Source organism: Falco peregrinus, chromosome 5 (assembly GCF_023634155.1).
Source record: "Falco peregrinus isolate bFalPer1 chromosome 5, bFalPer1.pri, whole genome shotgun sequence".
Lineage (NCBI taxonomy): Eukaryota > Metazoa > Chordata > Aves > Falconiformes > Falconidae > Falco > Falco peregrinus.
The window spans coordinates 53,560,824-53,577,915 of NC_073725.1; the positions used below are offsets into that span (position 1 = coordinate 53,560,824).

At 38.8% G+C, this 17,092-nt stretch overlaps 1 long non-coding RNA gene across 2 annotated transcripts; it reads right to left on the bottom strand.

Annotated features, from left to right (window-relative positions):
* Positions 1-1,580: 1,580 nt before the first annotated feature.
* On the bottom strand, positions 1,581-17,052 carry LOC114011200 (uncharacterized). 2 transcript variants are annotated; one of them, XR_003553047.2, is made up of 6 exons: positions 16,762-17,052; positions 8,302-8,419; positions 7,225-7,357; positions 5,635-5,790; positions 4,220-4,410; positions 1,581-4,120 (listed from the first exon to the last, which is right to left on the bottom strand). It is a non-coding gene; the product is annotated as an uncharacterized LOC114011200 (long non-coding RNA). The 2 variants fall into 2 exon arrangements; XR_003553046.2 differs by having other exon boundaries at positions 4,220-5,790.
* Positions 17,053-17,092: the final 40 nt, after the last annotated feature.

Below are 17,092 nucleotides of genomic sequence, written 5' to 3' on the forward strand. Positions count from 1 at the left end.
AACTAAGGTAGGTGAATAAAATAAAGCTAAAGCTGAGGACATGTATTCTTAGAGCAGTATAAGTCAATTCTCTCACTTAAAAAGAGTGATAGCCAGAAAAATATTTTTGGTTAATTCCATTTTTAATTTGTTTACAGTGGACTTTTATATGCAGCACAGTATACTGAGGATGTTTTTTTGCATTCCAGTACAAACCTCCCAAAGTCATAACACCTTAGGTACTATGGAAAGACAGATACTAAGTTGCCAGGAATTTTATTAAATTAGCTGAATCAAAAAGGGAAGTATTCCATCAGTCTATCAATTCTCGCATATGAGAAGAATGTAGTCGTAGTTCAGGACTTGCTACAAAGAAAAGAATTCATAGAAGACAGAAATGTTAGAAAAGTTTTAAACACAAGATATATGTCAGTGGGAACTTTACCTTGTCAGGCACTGATGAATGCACTCCACCCTCAAGATTTTTCTTCCATGTAAGATCCCTGCAGTAATGTTCTCACCTAAAGCTAAACACAAAACCTGAAAAAAACTGTTCTCTTCCATGGGTCCTGCAATTATTATTTTGTGGTTGATCCTATTTAGATTTTAAAATGGTAGGAGCCTATAATTTTCCCTGGAACTTTGGAAAATCTTGTTGCTAGTTTCAGTAGCAAGTTTTTAAGCAATTAAAGCAATTACATTAAATACTTATGGAAACCCTAATCTCTTCCTGTAGGATTTGCTTTGCTAAAAAACCACAAGCTAAAATATAATTTCCTCTCTGTATAGTATATGGAGTTTAATGAGGTTGCATCAAAAATAAAAGCTATATCCCTTTTATTCTAATATGGGCAGACTGTAATGTCTGTCTGGAAAGATCAGTAGAATAGTGACATATCCTAGATCAGAAGTGACATCTCAGGTTTCAGGCAGTGAAAGTAGACCTATTCAGAATAGAAAAGAATTTCTTTCATGCTAACAAAAATGTTTTGGGTTTTCATGTCTTTTTATTATTTGTTACTTAACTTCAGGATCTGAACTAACCCTTCTAAAAATATTCGGCATTCATCACATTTGATAACAGGCATTAACAGATTATAACAAACATCCGTTTTATCAAAATAATTATTCAACAAAACAAGGTAAGAGTTGATATTTATGAGTTTTTTAAGTTACAGGGCTGGGTGGGTATGTGTGGGAGGTGGGGGATGGACACGCACAAACAAACCCTCCAAACAATCTTCAACCTAAACCCCAATTTTTACAACTGGTGGAGAGCAGATACATATCAGCAGTGTGATCACAAAGGGCTCACAGCCTTAAGAAACCAGATACAACTTTTTGCAGACCACCATTAGGACAGGGCTTCAGATCTGCAGCCAAGTATCTCCAGTAAACCTCTTCATCTTAAATCTTAGCAGGTGTGTTCATAAGAGATAAGAAGTTTTCTTACTTTAAAGGCTGAGACCTCACTGACACATGCTTTACGGTCTGTAACTGAACCATGTTTCGCTCCACCTTCAGCAAAGGAAAAATACTATTAAAAAATGTGTATACGAGTATGAGTCTAAAATGAAAATTTCAGGGTAATACTCTAGAAATTGGAACTATGAAAACAAGTTTTATTATTATTTTCAGGTCAGCTGATGTGAAACTGAAATAACCTTTATCAAAATTATGTTGACACAGTATTTCAACAAGTTTATACCATCTTTTTCATCTAGTTATTTTAATACAGCTTGTTTTCATATCTTTATGCATTTGGGGGCAGGAAGTGGTGGAAGATACTTTACTAGCTGGGGTGGGATGTGGAGGATATCTTAGATACCAAGTTCATTCAACTAGTTGCCTATGCATATACAACGAAGTGAAGAAATAAAAGGCAGTACATGAGAGAGACTACAATCTCATTTTGGAAACTGCTAAAAGAACGTTTACTTTTTGTTTTATTAGCAATTGGAATATACACAAAAGAGAAGAATCGCATATTTCCTGCCCTAATGGTTTGTTCGGAAGTGCAGTAACTATTCTCAGGCTTTCCTCAGTATTTTGAACAAATGCCACAATTTGATCTCAAAGACATTGAAAAAGAGCATCTCTTCATTTTCTGCAGCCTAGAAGACCAAATAGGACCGTTGGGCTCAGGAGAGTGGAATTCAGCCTCTGGCCCATAGACTGACCTCAGGAAAGCCACCTCATCTCTCCAAGAAACTTCAGCTTTGCTGCTTGTTTGGGCTGGCTGGGGTCTTGTGAATGCCGTGCGCAGAGGTACAAATTTCAACATGAGAAATTACAAGTACTCCTTCCCGGAACAAACATTTTCTGAATGATGGGCTTAAGCCCCATTACATAAAGAAGAACTCTGCTCCCCTGCACTGATTGGATACTCTTAATTGCAAGGGTTTGGAGCAAAATTATTTTTTTTCCTCTCAGTGGACTCTACCCAAGAGGTCCAAGCAATGGAGGGCCTGCCTGAGACCCTGAGCTCCCGCAGATATGCTGGAGTGACAGAGGAGCCTTAGCTCACAGATCTCTCTTCCGTGTTTTCTGGAGATCGGTTTCAGCTGTCCCCACTCACAGCATTGGCTGTTGCAGTTCTTCTGAGATAGGACAATTCCCCACATTTACTACACAGGCACTAGGGAGAGACTTTTTACTTCATAATACTTCTGATCAATGGATAGGGACAGGAAAACGTAATGCACAAGTGTCTGAGAAACCACGAGAAAGATGTTTGTAACTGGGGACAAAGAGAACTGATGGAGCACAGTTTGACTCAGGATGAGTAGGAACAACTAGAAGAAGAAAGACCTCTACAGAACTCTGTGAGCAGTATGAGAGCTTTGACATAATAGAAGTTGTTGAGTTGGAGGTATTTAGAAATAGGAATGACTTGATCAAAACTTTTGGCATAGCAAAAGCCTATGCATAGACTGTGGAGATGTTAAGAAGAAAACCAAACAGCTGAAGAGGAGGATCAGAGATCAAAGTAAAAAAACAAATTCACCTGGGACTGCTATCTTCTACTCCGGTAGACACCCCCTACAGAGAGCTCAGGGTGTTCAGTAGCAATTTGGAGGCACTTCATAAACTTTCTTATGAGACATGTTGCCCATAGAAGCACAAAAGAGAACCTGAACTTTGTTACGTTATAGTCAGACTTATTTTTAGACAAATAAAATATTTTAAAGGGGCATCTTTTTATATGAACTAAATAGTTGGAGTACTAGAGAGTAAATTGCTAAAGCAAAAATTCTGCAATATTCATTCTGGCATAACTTTATTTGAAGTAGGTTAGTGCAGATCAGGTAGAAAGGCATGAAAGCCATCCAGTGGCTAATATTTGGTCTCACAATCAAGCACTGCTACCAAAGCCTTCAAACAGAATATCTGGGTTATTTTACCTCATCTGGAATGAGGAATTGGAAACAAAGACCTATGCTAACATTCACAAATGTACTTAATTTTCTTTTACCTGATACCCAATTATATGTTTTAAAATCTGGGGGATAAATTTTCCATCTTCTGTTTGTGGATGGAACTGGTTTATAGCTGTTTATCTGATTTGTTTATAATTCAGTAGGAAGGATTTGGAAATTAGATTTATCTTTCAGAGAAAGTTATTACAGAGGAATGAAGCAGTTTGGAACAGAAATAATAAACAAGGATATGTATTCATCTTAGCAATACTGACCTTGCAGGAAATTAATTTATGTTTCTGGGTAATTCCAGGGAAAACTTTACTAAATAATACACAGCTTGTTACTGAAATACATTGTATAAGTATAAATATTTGGAGTTAACTAAACAGTTTGAGCATTTGTATTGGGACCCAATCCAGCCTTGTGGTGTTAAGGCTGCTTAGTCTTCACCTAGCAGCACTTTTTTAGGATGGAATCCTAAAATCATAGCCAAAGTCTAGAAACACATTGATACATGCTTTTGGAAATTACAGTCTTCCAGGAAAATAAACAGAAGCTGGCAATTCTTCTCCTCAGGACAGTCTGCAAGTACCAGGGTTGAGCCCAGAATCTGCTGAAATACATTTTTCTTTTGTCCACTAGCAATTGAAGTTATAAAACTTTCCTTTTAGCTGAATTCTGGACAATATTTTTTAAACTTCGCCTATGCCAGATTTTTCCTGATTTGAAAAAAGAAAATTAACTGTGAGAGAGATCTGGATAGTCTTTAGAAATAATACAATCAAACACAGCCATACTGTCACCATATCCATACATACCTAATGAGATTCGAGGAAGAAAATAGTCCTTTCTGTGTGCAGTTTTTTCCGAGTAACCCCATATCCATTTTGCTGCAGTAGCCATACCAGCGCAAACTTGTGAGCAATGTTGAAGTCTGAGAAGAAGTATCCCATGTTCCCATACCAATATGGAAGCTATTGGTTCTTTCTATCAAGGTACTCACTGATCACTGTAGAAAGCAACATGTTGCCAAATGACTAATAGGTGTTGCTTAATCAGTTACTTCCCATTTATTGGTAAGTAACAAGAAGCTTTCTGGGGATGGCATTCACACACTATGCCAAATCATTAATGACACTCATACAAGGACAGCTTCCCTTCAGGGAATATCCTTTAGGATACGTTTATACACACACCCATGCTCTTGAGCCAGAGGCTTTTCAGTCCTAACAGTACCTGCAAAAGACATTCCTCCTTCGTGTCCTCTCTACTTGAGATGAGAGGAAACCTGTTTCTCCTGAGTGTGTTTTGCCTGTAGCCTTACACCTCAGAGTATCATTCTTCTTCAAGTCCCTTTGCAAAACAGTATATTGCTTTTCCTTTAAGGAGGTATATTGTCTTTTTCCTTTACATCCTGCCCACTTTTTGTTCCATAACTTTGCAATGTTCAGCCTGTGTAAGGGGTTGTGTTAAACGGACATTCCTTGCATTTGTTTGGCTTAGGAGAGCATGATATTCCACAGGAATATCACATCTATGCTGCCAAGAGCTAATAAAGAGCATCTTGGAAGTTCTTTTAGTTCTATCTCTGGCGCAGGCGAGCCATGCTGCAGAGAGTAACTGATTGCTAATGCAAATTTTGTTTTGGAAGTAGTGAAATACTGTGAGTATTCCTGATAATGCTGCAAGTCTTTGGAGCTCCTGTTGTGAATATTATTTTAAACTTCAAGGATGAGGGGACTCCTAGACTGTATAAGGTATGTTATACCTAATCAATTTATGGAATAAGCGGTGTAAGAATCAATCTATTTTCCAAATAAAACATCAATCTAAATGGATCTTTCTCTGCTTACTAGTTTGGGAACACAGTGTACCATGGACTTGGCTAATACATATTACTAGTTGTTGTTTCTACCCTTTAATAAAATCTTTTGAGGTTGATATGATTTCAGTTTTCTGTTTCCTTACAATTAAGTGAACACCAAAAAGTGCTTAAGCAAACTTAAAATGGCAAATATATAATCATTAAAAATTATTAATAATCCTGCCAGTCAACAAGAAATAAATGTGCACTTCAAACTAGTAAACAAGATATTTGCTAATGTCTATACATTTACACAAAGTGTATGAAAATCCAAAGCACAAATTAAAACCAAAACTAATGTGAAAAAAAATTAACTAAAAGGCAGAGTTTTGATGCTGCCTGCCCTTTTCCTGATTTTTGTTTCTTTACCTTTCAGTCACTTCTAACACATTTTGGGTAAAGCTGTAGAGGAGTTAAATAAACAGGGATTATTTGCCTCATTTCTTCATCTCCCAGGGAATCGCTTCACATCAGGTTACTGAGGATGATTCTGGAGAAGGAACTTGCCCTTTTCCTGTTAACTACCTGCAGAAGAACCAGCAAAGACAAATTTGCTTATTAAAACTGTTGGAACAGAAAGAATACCTAAAAACCATCAGGATTTCCACATTAATCCAATACCCTGTCTCTGACAGCAGCAAACAGCAAATAATGTAGAGAAGAGTATAAAAACAGCACAAAGACAGTTGGTCTTTCATAAGTATTCTCCCAGAATCCAGTGACTTGCATTTAACATATTTCCTAAGCCAATGGTAACATTTTTGTACTTAACCCTCTGTGGGTTTTTCTTCCATTAATTTGATCAATATCTAACCTGTATAAACTTTCAGGAACCCCAGCATCCTCTGGAAAGGTCTATGCATTGTGTGAAAAAAGTAGCTCTTTTGGTGGTTTAATGTCATGTCCTAACTAGTTTTTTCTATTGAGAGAGAGTAGTAGCAATCTTTCATTATTCATCTTCCTGCTACCCACACATGTCCCCTGGAATACCATTTAAAAATCTGTACTTTATTAGCTCACTCTCAATCTTCTGCACCAAATTTTAAGTAAGAAATTGCACACTGTTGTTAGCAGCTTGGATCTTTCACTTGGTAATTCCTTTAGGATCCTTTGGGAATATTGCCAGAGCTGGTAGTTACTGTTCTTTTTGTCTCTTTGTTCTGTAACTTCTACCAAAATCTTTACTAGAGACAGATTTTCCTGAAACACTGATTATAAGCAAGGGTTTACCAAGGTGAGCTCTCTAGACTCCTTCACTGTGATCACAGATGCAAGGAATCCATTTAATTTTTCTTCTATGTCTTATTTTTTTAAAAGTCTGATGTACTTTGATCCTCTATTGGCTGTACTGACACTCCAGTAGACTTGTTGCTTCTGATGCGTTTGAGAAAGATTTTACTATTAGTACTGATGCCATTTGGAAGCTCATCTCCTGTCCTATTCTGCTTGTTTACATGTAATGTGTGAAGTTTTATGATTTTCTGGTTTTCCTCATTTAGGCACATTTTCAGCTTTTGAAAAGTTCTTCCTTTTTTCCAGTAACCTCCCCTACCCTTCTGTTCAGCCATGCTGGATTTTTTTTGGTCTTTCTAAAATTGGATGCACTTGCCCCGAATCCCTATGTGGTATCTTTGAATAGTCTCTGCTACCTGCCAGAGTGTTACCCTGTGACTATCCTTTTTATTGACCTTCCTCCTCTGCATGCAAATCTTTTTGAAAATAAGAGGAACAGCATTCTTGTTTATGTATCTCCTACCACAACTGAAAATGACACCAATGCCTTACCCAGACATCACTTATCCCTTAACCCAAGAGGCCCAGGGGAATCAGACTCCACAGAAAGTGACAGTGTCGAGTATCATCCTATACACCTTGTATGGAATACATCATCATTCCATGAACATTTATTGCGTTTCATCATTTCATGAGCAACCATCTATGTCTTCAGATTTGTGCTACCTCCTTGAATTTGATTCTTCCCTTCTGTATCCTTTCTGCAGCATCATGTCTTCATCATTCTTTCCATCAGCATTAACATAATCAATGCACTTATCCCTTGGCAGAATGGCAAGCCCTTCGTATTTCAGAGTAGCTACAAGAAAACAGAAAAAAACCCCAACCATTCATTTTCAGAAACACATAATTCTTTCCAGAAATAACAGAAAGGCTGTTCATTTCAAATTCAGTTAGGCAAGTGACCTCTACGAGCAATATATTCAAAACAAAGTAGTAATGAAGTTGCTGTGGCTACTGCGGTCAGAATCTTAGTCACTGGGTAATTTGAAATCCTGATATTGACCACACATTGGGCTCCCCAGGTAAGTCAGCATCATGGCTTGACAAGTGGGAGCTGGCAAATGACCTTAAGAAGCTGTTGAGGGAAAAAAGAGTAAAATTACTACCAAACGCTATCTAGTGCCCAGCCAGTACAAGGTGGATAGACAGCAGAGCAGAAAGGCCAGATGAAAAAATGAACAGTGAGAACACAAGTAGATGACACTTTGAATCTGAGTCCTGTAATTCATCACCATACCACAACCAAAATGCAGAACAGTAGCATAGGGTGATGAGTAGCAGTTAAGGGACAGAACTTCAGCAAAGACTTAGAGAATGTGTGAGCTGGGGGCTGTTTCAGCAATAGAGAAGAAGAAAATCAGTAATACCAACATGTAAATTTAGTATTGCATGAAACCTGGTGTTAGCATTTCATCTTTCCTGTCTTCCTGTGCCACTTACGGACTGAGATACTTCTAGTGAGTACATGCAGTTAGTTCAAGCATAATGTAATTTGAAGCTCATTTACTTTAGAGCAGCCCAGGCAATCAAAGCTCTGTCATGAAAGCTGTTTTGCAAATAAAAAAAACCCATCAACATTAAAGGTTTATTACCAATCGGCATATGCAAATGCATTAAGAAAAAGAGGGGGAAAGTGGAATGACTAGGAAGGGAAAGTGCACTGTGTGTGCTCTTACTATGCTCTATTTGGGCAGAATGTCACATTTCACTATACCCAAAAAATATAAAAATAAAGTAAACCTTAAAATCTCTGTAGGCAATTGCTCATAATCATCTTCTAGGACATTCTGAACTTGTTCCTTTGTGTTGGGTTCTTGTCTTGTTTTAAATGCTTTTTGCCCTGTGCCATTGCTGACAACTGTGGAAGGAATATGTAAAATCTCATCAAAATCTGAAAAATAGGACATTACATCCACTCCAGTCATTTTTCTCCCACGTAAATCACTACGTAAGGTGAAAGGTAATAAAGATTGAGCACCATTGTATTTCCATAGCTTGACCTTAGTATTAAATCCTATGACTGGTGAGTCAGTTTCTGTCTGGTTTTTTGACATTTGCCTCTCACTAATCATTCTGCACAATTCCATTAAAAACAGTATATATTAAAGCAGCGAAATTACATCTCTTAGGATTAATTTCTAAGCTTCCAACCCAAAATAGCTTTGCAACTGGGGAAAAGTTGAATTGGCATTTCAGTTCAGCAGGCGTGGTTAGCTAATTGCTGGCATATTTAGTTAGTGCTTATCATTCCTCAGTATATGAAATGCCCTACACTATAGGTACTATAAGATACTTAAAAAAGGAGAAGACTGTGCCATCATTCCTCTGATGATCATAAGCCCAGCCAGCTATGTGCTCACCTCAAAAAGAGCAGTGTGATTTATAGAAATTTTAGGTTGGAGCAGTATTTACATGGTTTCAAGCCAAGTGCTTGACTGTGTTCCCAGCTGAAGCCAATGGGACTGTTGTCATTGCTCTCAAAGTGAACAGGGTTGGGCCACAAATGCAGGATTAAGGCTAACAAGCCAACATCCAGTTTCTCTTGAGGGTTCCATGATTCCAGTCTGAGCTTCCTCAATACCCACTTCAGCTACACAAACCCAAGGCCACTCAACACACTTCTAGAATCAGAGCAAGCGATCTCAGAGTTAGTTTCTCAGGACTTACAAGTTGTTAAAGAATGATTCAGGAAATATGGGGCAAGATGCAGCCCAAAAACATACTTTTTTTTCCAGCAAGATGTGAGCATCTAGGGCCTACAAGCACTTTATTACATCTATTTAAAGCCATAGTTGTTAAGACACATCTGTTGTGTAATACCACAGCAATGCACTGGCCCAGGAAGTGGGAAATGTGGGTTTCCAGAGCCATGTAAGCCTGAAAGGGTTTGAACATACAGCTCCTGGCTGTCCAATCTACTCTCTCTGCTCAAATGCATCCTCCATGTCTCCTCTTGAAGCTGGACCATGAATCTGGCTGTCATTTTCCATCCATTTCTAACAACTTTCAAAGCAAGTAGCTCATATCAACCAAAGAGAAAGTATCAAAGATGCCATCTCCACACGACAAAGCACACCTTTGTTCCTAGTATTTCGTTTTGCACAAATGCCCATCTTTCTTCACCCACTAACACTAGCAGCCTGTGTGACAACTTTTCTGTTTAACTTGGGCGCCTGAAGTGGGTGGTATTGATTTTGTCTGTGGAACATTCCTGTGGATTACAGGGGCTTGTTTTGTCAACATGTATTTCTTTTACCCTCCTGCTATGTGGGAAAATTCCTCATACAAACTTCAGTAATCCATTCCTGATCAGAGCATCGTTCAGATCGCATTACACTGAACAATTAGGCTTCAATTACTACCTTATGCTGTTGAATTTTTGTCTTAATGGAGACAGCAATTTTCATTTGTTTAGAAGTTTGATTACACTAAAGATTAAGTTTCTCCTTTCATGTCTCCTGGGTATACTTGAGCTAAGCAAGAGAAATCAAGTCCCATATTGATAACTACACTGAAATCTCATCTCCTTTCTGAATTTTTGCTTTATGTATAACCCATTAGGCTGTTGGTTATTCAGAGGTTTTGGCACAATAATGTTCTGGATTTCTAAGGTATGCCAAGCTTCAGTCTTCTTCCTGAAGTGTCGGAAAAAAACCCCATGGTATAAACAACATTCTATCCTAAAGATACAAAACCTTAACAATCAAAGCAACCTCAAGCTGTAACTTACTCTGACTAAGAATTCACTATATATGTACTTGGCTGTATTAAAAGACCTAAAATCCTTCAGAATTAGCACTCTAATGTACCAAGACTAGGGGTGGCCTGGATTTTTCATCTCCTTTTTAATCACCCTTTAGTACAAGCCTTAATGTTTCATTTTCCACTGTTTCTGGAGAAGAGCCCAGTACAGGGCTCTTGACACAAATACTCCCAGATTACCAAAAAATGAAGATCCAGATCCAGCTTTTGTAAATTGGCCTAAAATCTGTTTTGTACCAAGAAAAGGTCCCACTGAGTGAAAAATCTTCAGAAAGTAGAGCCTGGTAGAGATTTTTTTTTCCCCCTCTAGCAAAATCTATGGTTGTTTTGAAAAGCCCCAAATGAAAAAAAATTATACAAAAGCTAAATATTTGTATTTCTGGCAAAAAATAGACCTGTTTTTGATGGAAAACAGGTATTTTCCACAAAGGTGTGCACTTTGTATAGAGAATTACTTTTTCTGTGTAAAAAGTCAAAAAACTCCAGCAACCAATTTTCTGTAGAACAGTTTTAAAGGTTTGGAGGGGGACTACTTACCACAAGGTAGGATACGGGCTTGGGAAAAGACCTCTAGAAAAGCCTGGCCTCCTGTTTGTGCACGGGAACACAACACAAAATCCTTTTCACTGGCTGATCAAATTCTACCTTGAAAAGAAATTTCTTTTTTTGCCCTCACTGTTAAAATATTTGTCCAGAACAGCTATCTGGATATCAATCTATGCATTTACTCTCACCTAGGTTAATCCACCTGTTTTTTTGCCAAATTTCCTTAGTCTACATAGTTCCTTTCCTGGCAACATATTTCATCTCGCTTTATATTTTAGCAGGCGATTGAACCAAGTGTTCTCTAAAATACTTAGGTTTTCATTTATTTGCTCTGCACCTTCTAAATTAATCGTTCTTGGCTGTGGATTGCTAAATTTATATGCAACACTCCAGATAAGATCTGACCGGTCCTTTGCGTGTTAGTTAGCCTCATTACTTTTCTACCTCTACCAGCAAGTATCTCTCCCATATGTGTTAAGATCACAGCTATTTTTCACAGCCATGTCACATTAATATTCGTATTTGCCACACACTGACTTGTACACACAGGACATCCTGCTATTGCACTTTAGCTTATGGTGGAAACACTTGCTCTTTAGCACATGACCTTCCATTTTGCTTTGTTTTATTTCCAGCTTTTTTCTAGTACTTCATTTTCAGTTGTTCCAGTTCTGTAGGATATCCACATACTGCTTACTATTGACAACACCTTGAATCATTAGCAAATTTTGTTTTGTCAATAATGAAAACAATTGCTAAAAATAATAAAATAGGACCCCAGCATGATCTCTGAGGAGCTTTGCTGCTATTTCCTTTTATCCTCCTATTTACACATCAGCATTATTTGTCAGGTTCATTTAACCACATTTTGGCCAAACGGATTTTTCATTAACCTCCATCATTTCAATTTTAACTAGCAGTTTCTATGGCACTGTATCAAATACTTTACTGACAGCTGTCTAGAATAAATCTAGTGCCTTTTCTTTGTATAGTAAGACAATTTCTTACTTTTTCTCGGTAAAGAAAAGTATTGAATCAAGCTGATACTGACTTCTCTTGATAAATACTATTTGTATTTTATTCTATTTTCCATTTGTTTTCCCTTCTGCACGTATTCTTCTCTACTTTTCTGAAGCCTTGCCTGCCACTTTCTCAGTTGTTTTTTGTTTTGTTTTGGGGGTTTTTTTGCAGTTTTTGAGTTTTGCCTCTAGCATTTTGTGGCAAAGTCTACCCTTTAAATTGTACAAAAAAACATTATCATCATAATAACTAATCATTACAAAACCCCTAAAAATAATAGGGAAAATTTTCCTCTCATTGCATAAGAATAAAAAATACATCAGAATAAAAAGATTAGATGTCTTCATGGCCAGTAAAAGACTCAAAGCCCACTGATCAAGCCTGGAGCTTTGTAGCATATTGTGGCTAAAATTACATTAGCCAAGTATTTTCCATTATGCCAGATACCCAAATAATTTATTTTATATTTAATTTATAAACTTAAAAGATCAGATTCTGCTTCACCTATATACGTGAATGTAACAGAATACTTACTAATGGAATGCGTTCAATAAGTATTAATGAAAGGACTTGCCAGAAAGGGCCCTTTCTCTTGCCTATAATGGAAATAGGAAAAATAGAATACCCTAGAAATTGGAGAGGTTTATTATATTGAAGGGACTTCTCTCGCTCTTTTGAAATTACAAAAGATGCGGGAGTCTTACAAATTTGAGGGAGAGGTGATAAAATTGCATACTTCACACGTAGTATTATAGACTACATGCTGTGTCTTTGTGAAAAATGTCCCTGTGCCATATCCTGACCGAAGACTTCATGGTTGTAGACATCTCTTTAAACAAGCAGTTTAAAAGTCCTGGGCTTAACATACCAAAAAGAAAAGTCTATTTTCATAGAATTTCTTTGTGCTTCTAATCTGCAAAGACCTATTTTTGAGTAGTCAAGCTACCTGCAGATTACAGAAAGACCACTCTGAAGAGTTCTTCATATCACTATGTTGTTGGTTAGGAATATGCACTGTTTCGGTGCATTTGGCATGCTGAGGTTGGTAAATTACCATTTTGCAGGCTACAGCAAAAAAAGCAGTTTGTGGAGCAGTTTGTGCACCACCAGTAAAAGACATGCTCTCAGCTACAGCATGAAGCTACTACAGCGGGGCACTGTTGGGGATGCTGAAATGGAAGAGAATTAAAAAGTTGAGGTGACCCTTAAAGATAGCTTTTTCTTAGAAAACTCTCCCTCTGCATGGTATTGCTTCTTTTTCTAAGAAACAAGTATAAGGTTCAAGTAAGATGATCAGTAACAACAGAAGAAGTTCAAAATAACTAGAACTTTTTGAACACTTGCTGGAGTTGCAGACAAAATACATTGGTGAGGTTTTTTTGTTTATTCAGAGAATCTACATTTCACCTTATCCTCTTTACTGCAGCTACTACATTTGGTGCAGGAGGGTCAGCTGCTGGACAGTAGCAACCCTACACTGCTGCTGAAAGGGGGGTGTGTAGCCCTATGTCCCCCGGCACCTGCCCAAGGTCTGGATTCCCATTGTCATAAGCAGGACACACGCTGTTTGCTCCACTCAGGCCTGGCACCTTCTTTGATATGCTTCCATCTGATCATTGAAAGAGGCTCAATAGGATCATTCATGTTAATAGTTACTGATGCTAAAATTTTGGGAAACTTTAATCTTCTTCCATATAAAAGGTCCAAACAGCGTGTACATTAAAGTCACAATTTCTTTTTCCTGGAAACCCTCTCTAACCTCTATTTCCATGGCTGAGGAATCTTAAGTATCTGGAATTCTGGGGGTGGGGTGGGGTGGAAAGCCTAACAAAATGCAGGATGACAGTAGAGAGTGCCTTTGGGAGATTTGCGAGTATCTGACGAAGACCTAGTGTCTTTGCTAAGTGTGAAGACTTGGGAAGTGCATTCCTTTTGCAATGGGAGTTAGTACAGAATTCTGCATAAAGTGAAAGCAAAAAATCTCTCTACAGTCTTGAAAGCAGGACTCAAAACATGGGAAATAACTCGAGCAGCTCAAGAGATGGCCACCCTTGGAAAAGGCATGTTATCTAAGACATCTTGTACACATGCTTTGAGGGAAACCCTTCTAAGTTTTTCATGTGGTTCAGGTATTTCTGGCAACTGTATGTTATTGCATTGTGTAAACAGTAATTTTTAGATGATTGAACAAAAGTCAACCTCCTTTTAAACAATGAAAGCAATAGTTTTTTAGTCTTTATACACATGACATGAATATGATTTGTGGATAGAACACAAGTTGTCAAAACATCTTGAACTCCACAAACAATTTAAATAAGGATTAAGCTAAAATGGGAATGGATGACATTGCTTCAGTATGGAAAGCCTGACCAAAATCACATCAGCTACTTTATTGCCAACACTGTGTATTAGAGGATTCCGAAGAAACAGATAGCCAGACAGAAGGTACTTACTACTTCTAACCGCACTGGCATGTACCTTTCTTTGCAGCTAGACTTATCTAACAGCTGGAATTGGAGCAAACCTTTTGGCTTCTGCATATGCTGTGGGAGCAGAGAGCCTGCGGTACCTTGGCACTGCTTGCCACTACGTCCATTACCTGCTGCTGAACTTTTGATTTCAGCTTTTACTGCCCTTACTGTTAACGCTCAGGCTCTGCTGAATTCAAAACAGTATCTGTTTCAATCAAACTGCATTTACTTTTCTACCAGCTTTATTGTGAAGAGAGGATGAATTTCTCTCCATGTTTGGACTCCATCCTTTTCTTCCATGTCTGTGCAGTCCTCCTGTGCCTCATGGATAGCTCCACAAAATCCCTCTTTGTTCTTTCCTTTGAACTTGACAGGTTGTTCTCGGAAATGGCATCAAATCTACACTGACTGTCTAAATTTATATGACTCCTTGGCTCCTTCATAACCCTATCCATTCTTTGCTGAATAAAAGCATCAGTCTCATTCTTATATATATCTATATAATACATAGACATATATAACATAAATATACACCATTCATATATATGAAACAGCTGGTTTAGTTCCATTCTTGTTCTTTTTCCCCCCTCTGCTTCTGCTATAACAGGACTCTGAACTGTGCTATGTTTAAGTGAAAAGAATTTGAACCACATTTTATGGGTTTCATCCATCAATAATTTGTATTCTCTTCAGGAAAAAAAAAAAAAAAGTACTTAGCTATATCTAAAAAAATATTACTATTTGATGCATCTCTTTCATCTGATGTCTCTTTCATGTCAGAGTCACTGGGAATAGCGACAGAAGAAACGGCTGAGAAATAACTGATGATTTTTCTTTTCACCTAAAAATGCTGATTCATTGCAAACAAAACATCACAAAAATCTGACTCTGGACAATCTTCTTACAGAAAAGGTGCAAGTTTCAAAACTTTTTTTGCCAGTTGTGGGATATGTGGACTGCCTACTACCCAAGATACTAGTTTCTGTCATTCCACAGAAGGAATAATGATGACAGTTCCCAAGACTCTTTCTACACAGCATGTTAATACTAATCCGTTAGTTGGTTTCCCAGGCTACTCAGCTTCAATAGCTTAATGAATCATTTGCTCAAGGAATCAAACACTGGGTTTTGGTGTCTGGCAACTCTTGTGTCCTCAGCAGCTGGGGCAGTGCTGCTGGTGGACAGTCTGTCTGACAGCTCCTCCACACACAGACTGCTGTTGGGTCTACTGCTGAAGTAGCTGAAGAGCCTTCTCGGCATGTATAAATTTCACTCATGAGAGTGACTGCTTTCTTAGCAGGATGCCAGTCATTATGACGTGGAAAAAAAACCCACCCCAAACTTGTAAAGAGAAGACAGAAAGGATTTTTCCAAAGCCTTGCAATAATGATAAGACATCAAGTTCTTGTGAAAGATAAGATTTAAAAAATGGTTTTGAGAAATGGTTTGGAAAAGACCTACGGCTCTTAAGAAATTGCAAGGAGCGCGCCCAGGCTGCACGTGTCAATAACCAGGAGCCTGCAGAGGAACCTCAGGCATCGGTGTCGGGAACCAGCGGGGTTCCGCTGTGCAATTCTCCATTTCCAAGAGGTTTGACCTGAGAGGCTGCCCAGGAATCTCAGAGCTAGCGGCAGAACCAGGTTCTTCTCCAACCCAGCTGTTTCAGGAGTAGGTGCAATTTGGCATTTCAGTACACCTGTCGCGTACAGATCAAAGTCAGTCCAAAGGGGTACTATTTTCTGTCACAACAAAAGTATTTTCGTTACTTAATCATATGCTATCCTACAAGAAGTTTTTCTTTCTGCATTGTTTCCCTCTGCTCTCAGCATGCAGGTTATAACACTGCTCATTATGGCTTGTGGTATTTCTTTTTAATGATATCACAGGTTATAATCAGGTCTTTCTTCCCAATATATGAAAACAAGTTTTGCAAATGCATTTAAAAATGTGAAAAGTCTCTTCAGCTTTCTTGCAGAAGTGTCCTTGGTTTGCTTATAGCTGGTTATTTTGGGTGGCATATGACTATTTAGGAGAGTCTTACGTTGCCCACTCAGTCCCTTTTCACACACAGTACTTAAATTACAGCACATACAATACAGGGGAAAGACAACTACTTTATTCTCATTCTCAGCTTTTAAACCAGCATACAAACTCAGCTTTTTCTACAGAAGCCATGGGCTAACATAAATGTCACTTAATTATATATCTTATATGCCTTGTGAGGCGAACCCAAGATCCACACCTGGTGTAAACTGCCAAGCAACCACACCGAGTTGCCTTCAACTTGGTCCTCTGTTGAGACCTCGAAAAAGAAGCAGCTTGAGGGGAAGAAAGATTTTGTGATACAGTTGCTGATCCACCCGGTGACAAGACTGACCCTGCCAGGGATCATTTCACTTACCCCGCATCGGGGGGCGGGGGTCGTGTGTGTCTGTCCGCGCTCGGTTACCTCAGCGGTTTCACGGCGCTCCGGTGCCGGCTCCGGCAGGCTGCCCGGACGGGCACCCAGGCCCTGCTGCGTGTGAACCCATGAGAAGGGGCTCCCCCGGCACACCGAGCCAGGCAGAGAGGGGTAAATGCCGTCCGTAAGCCGGCGGCAGCCCGGGGTGGCGGGGGAGCACCTGCGGGGGGCTGGGACGGGCGGGGGGCGTCCCGGCGGCGGGGAGCGGCTCGCACCTCTTATGGGGGGAGCAACCGCGGCAGGGAGAGGGAGGAGGAGAAAAGGAAGCCGA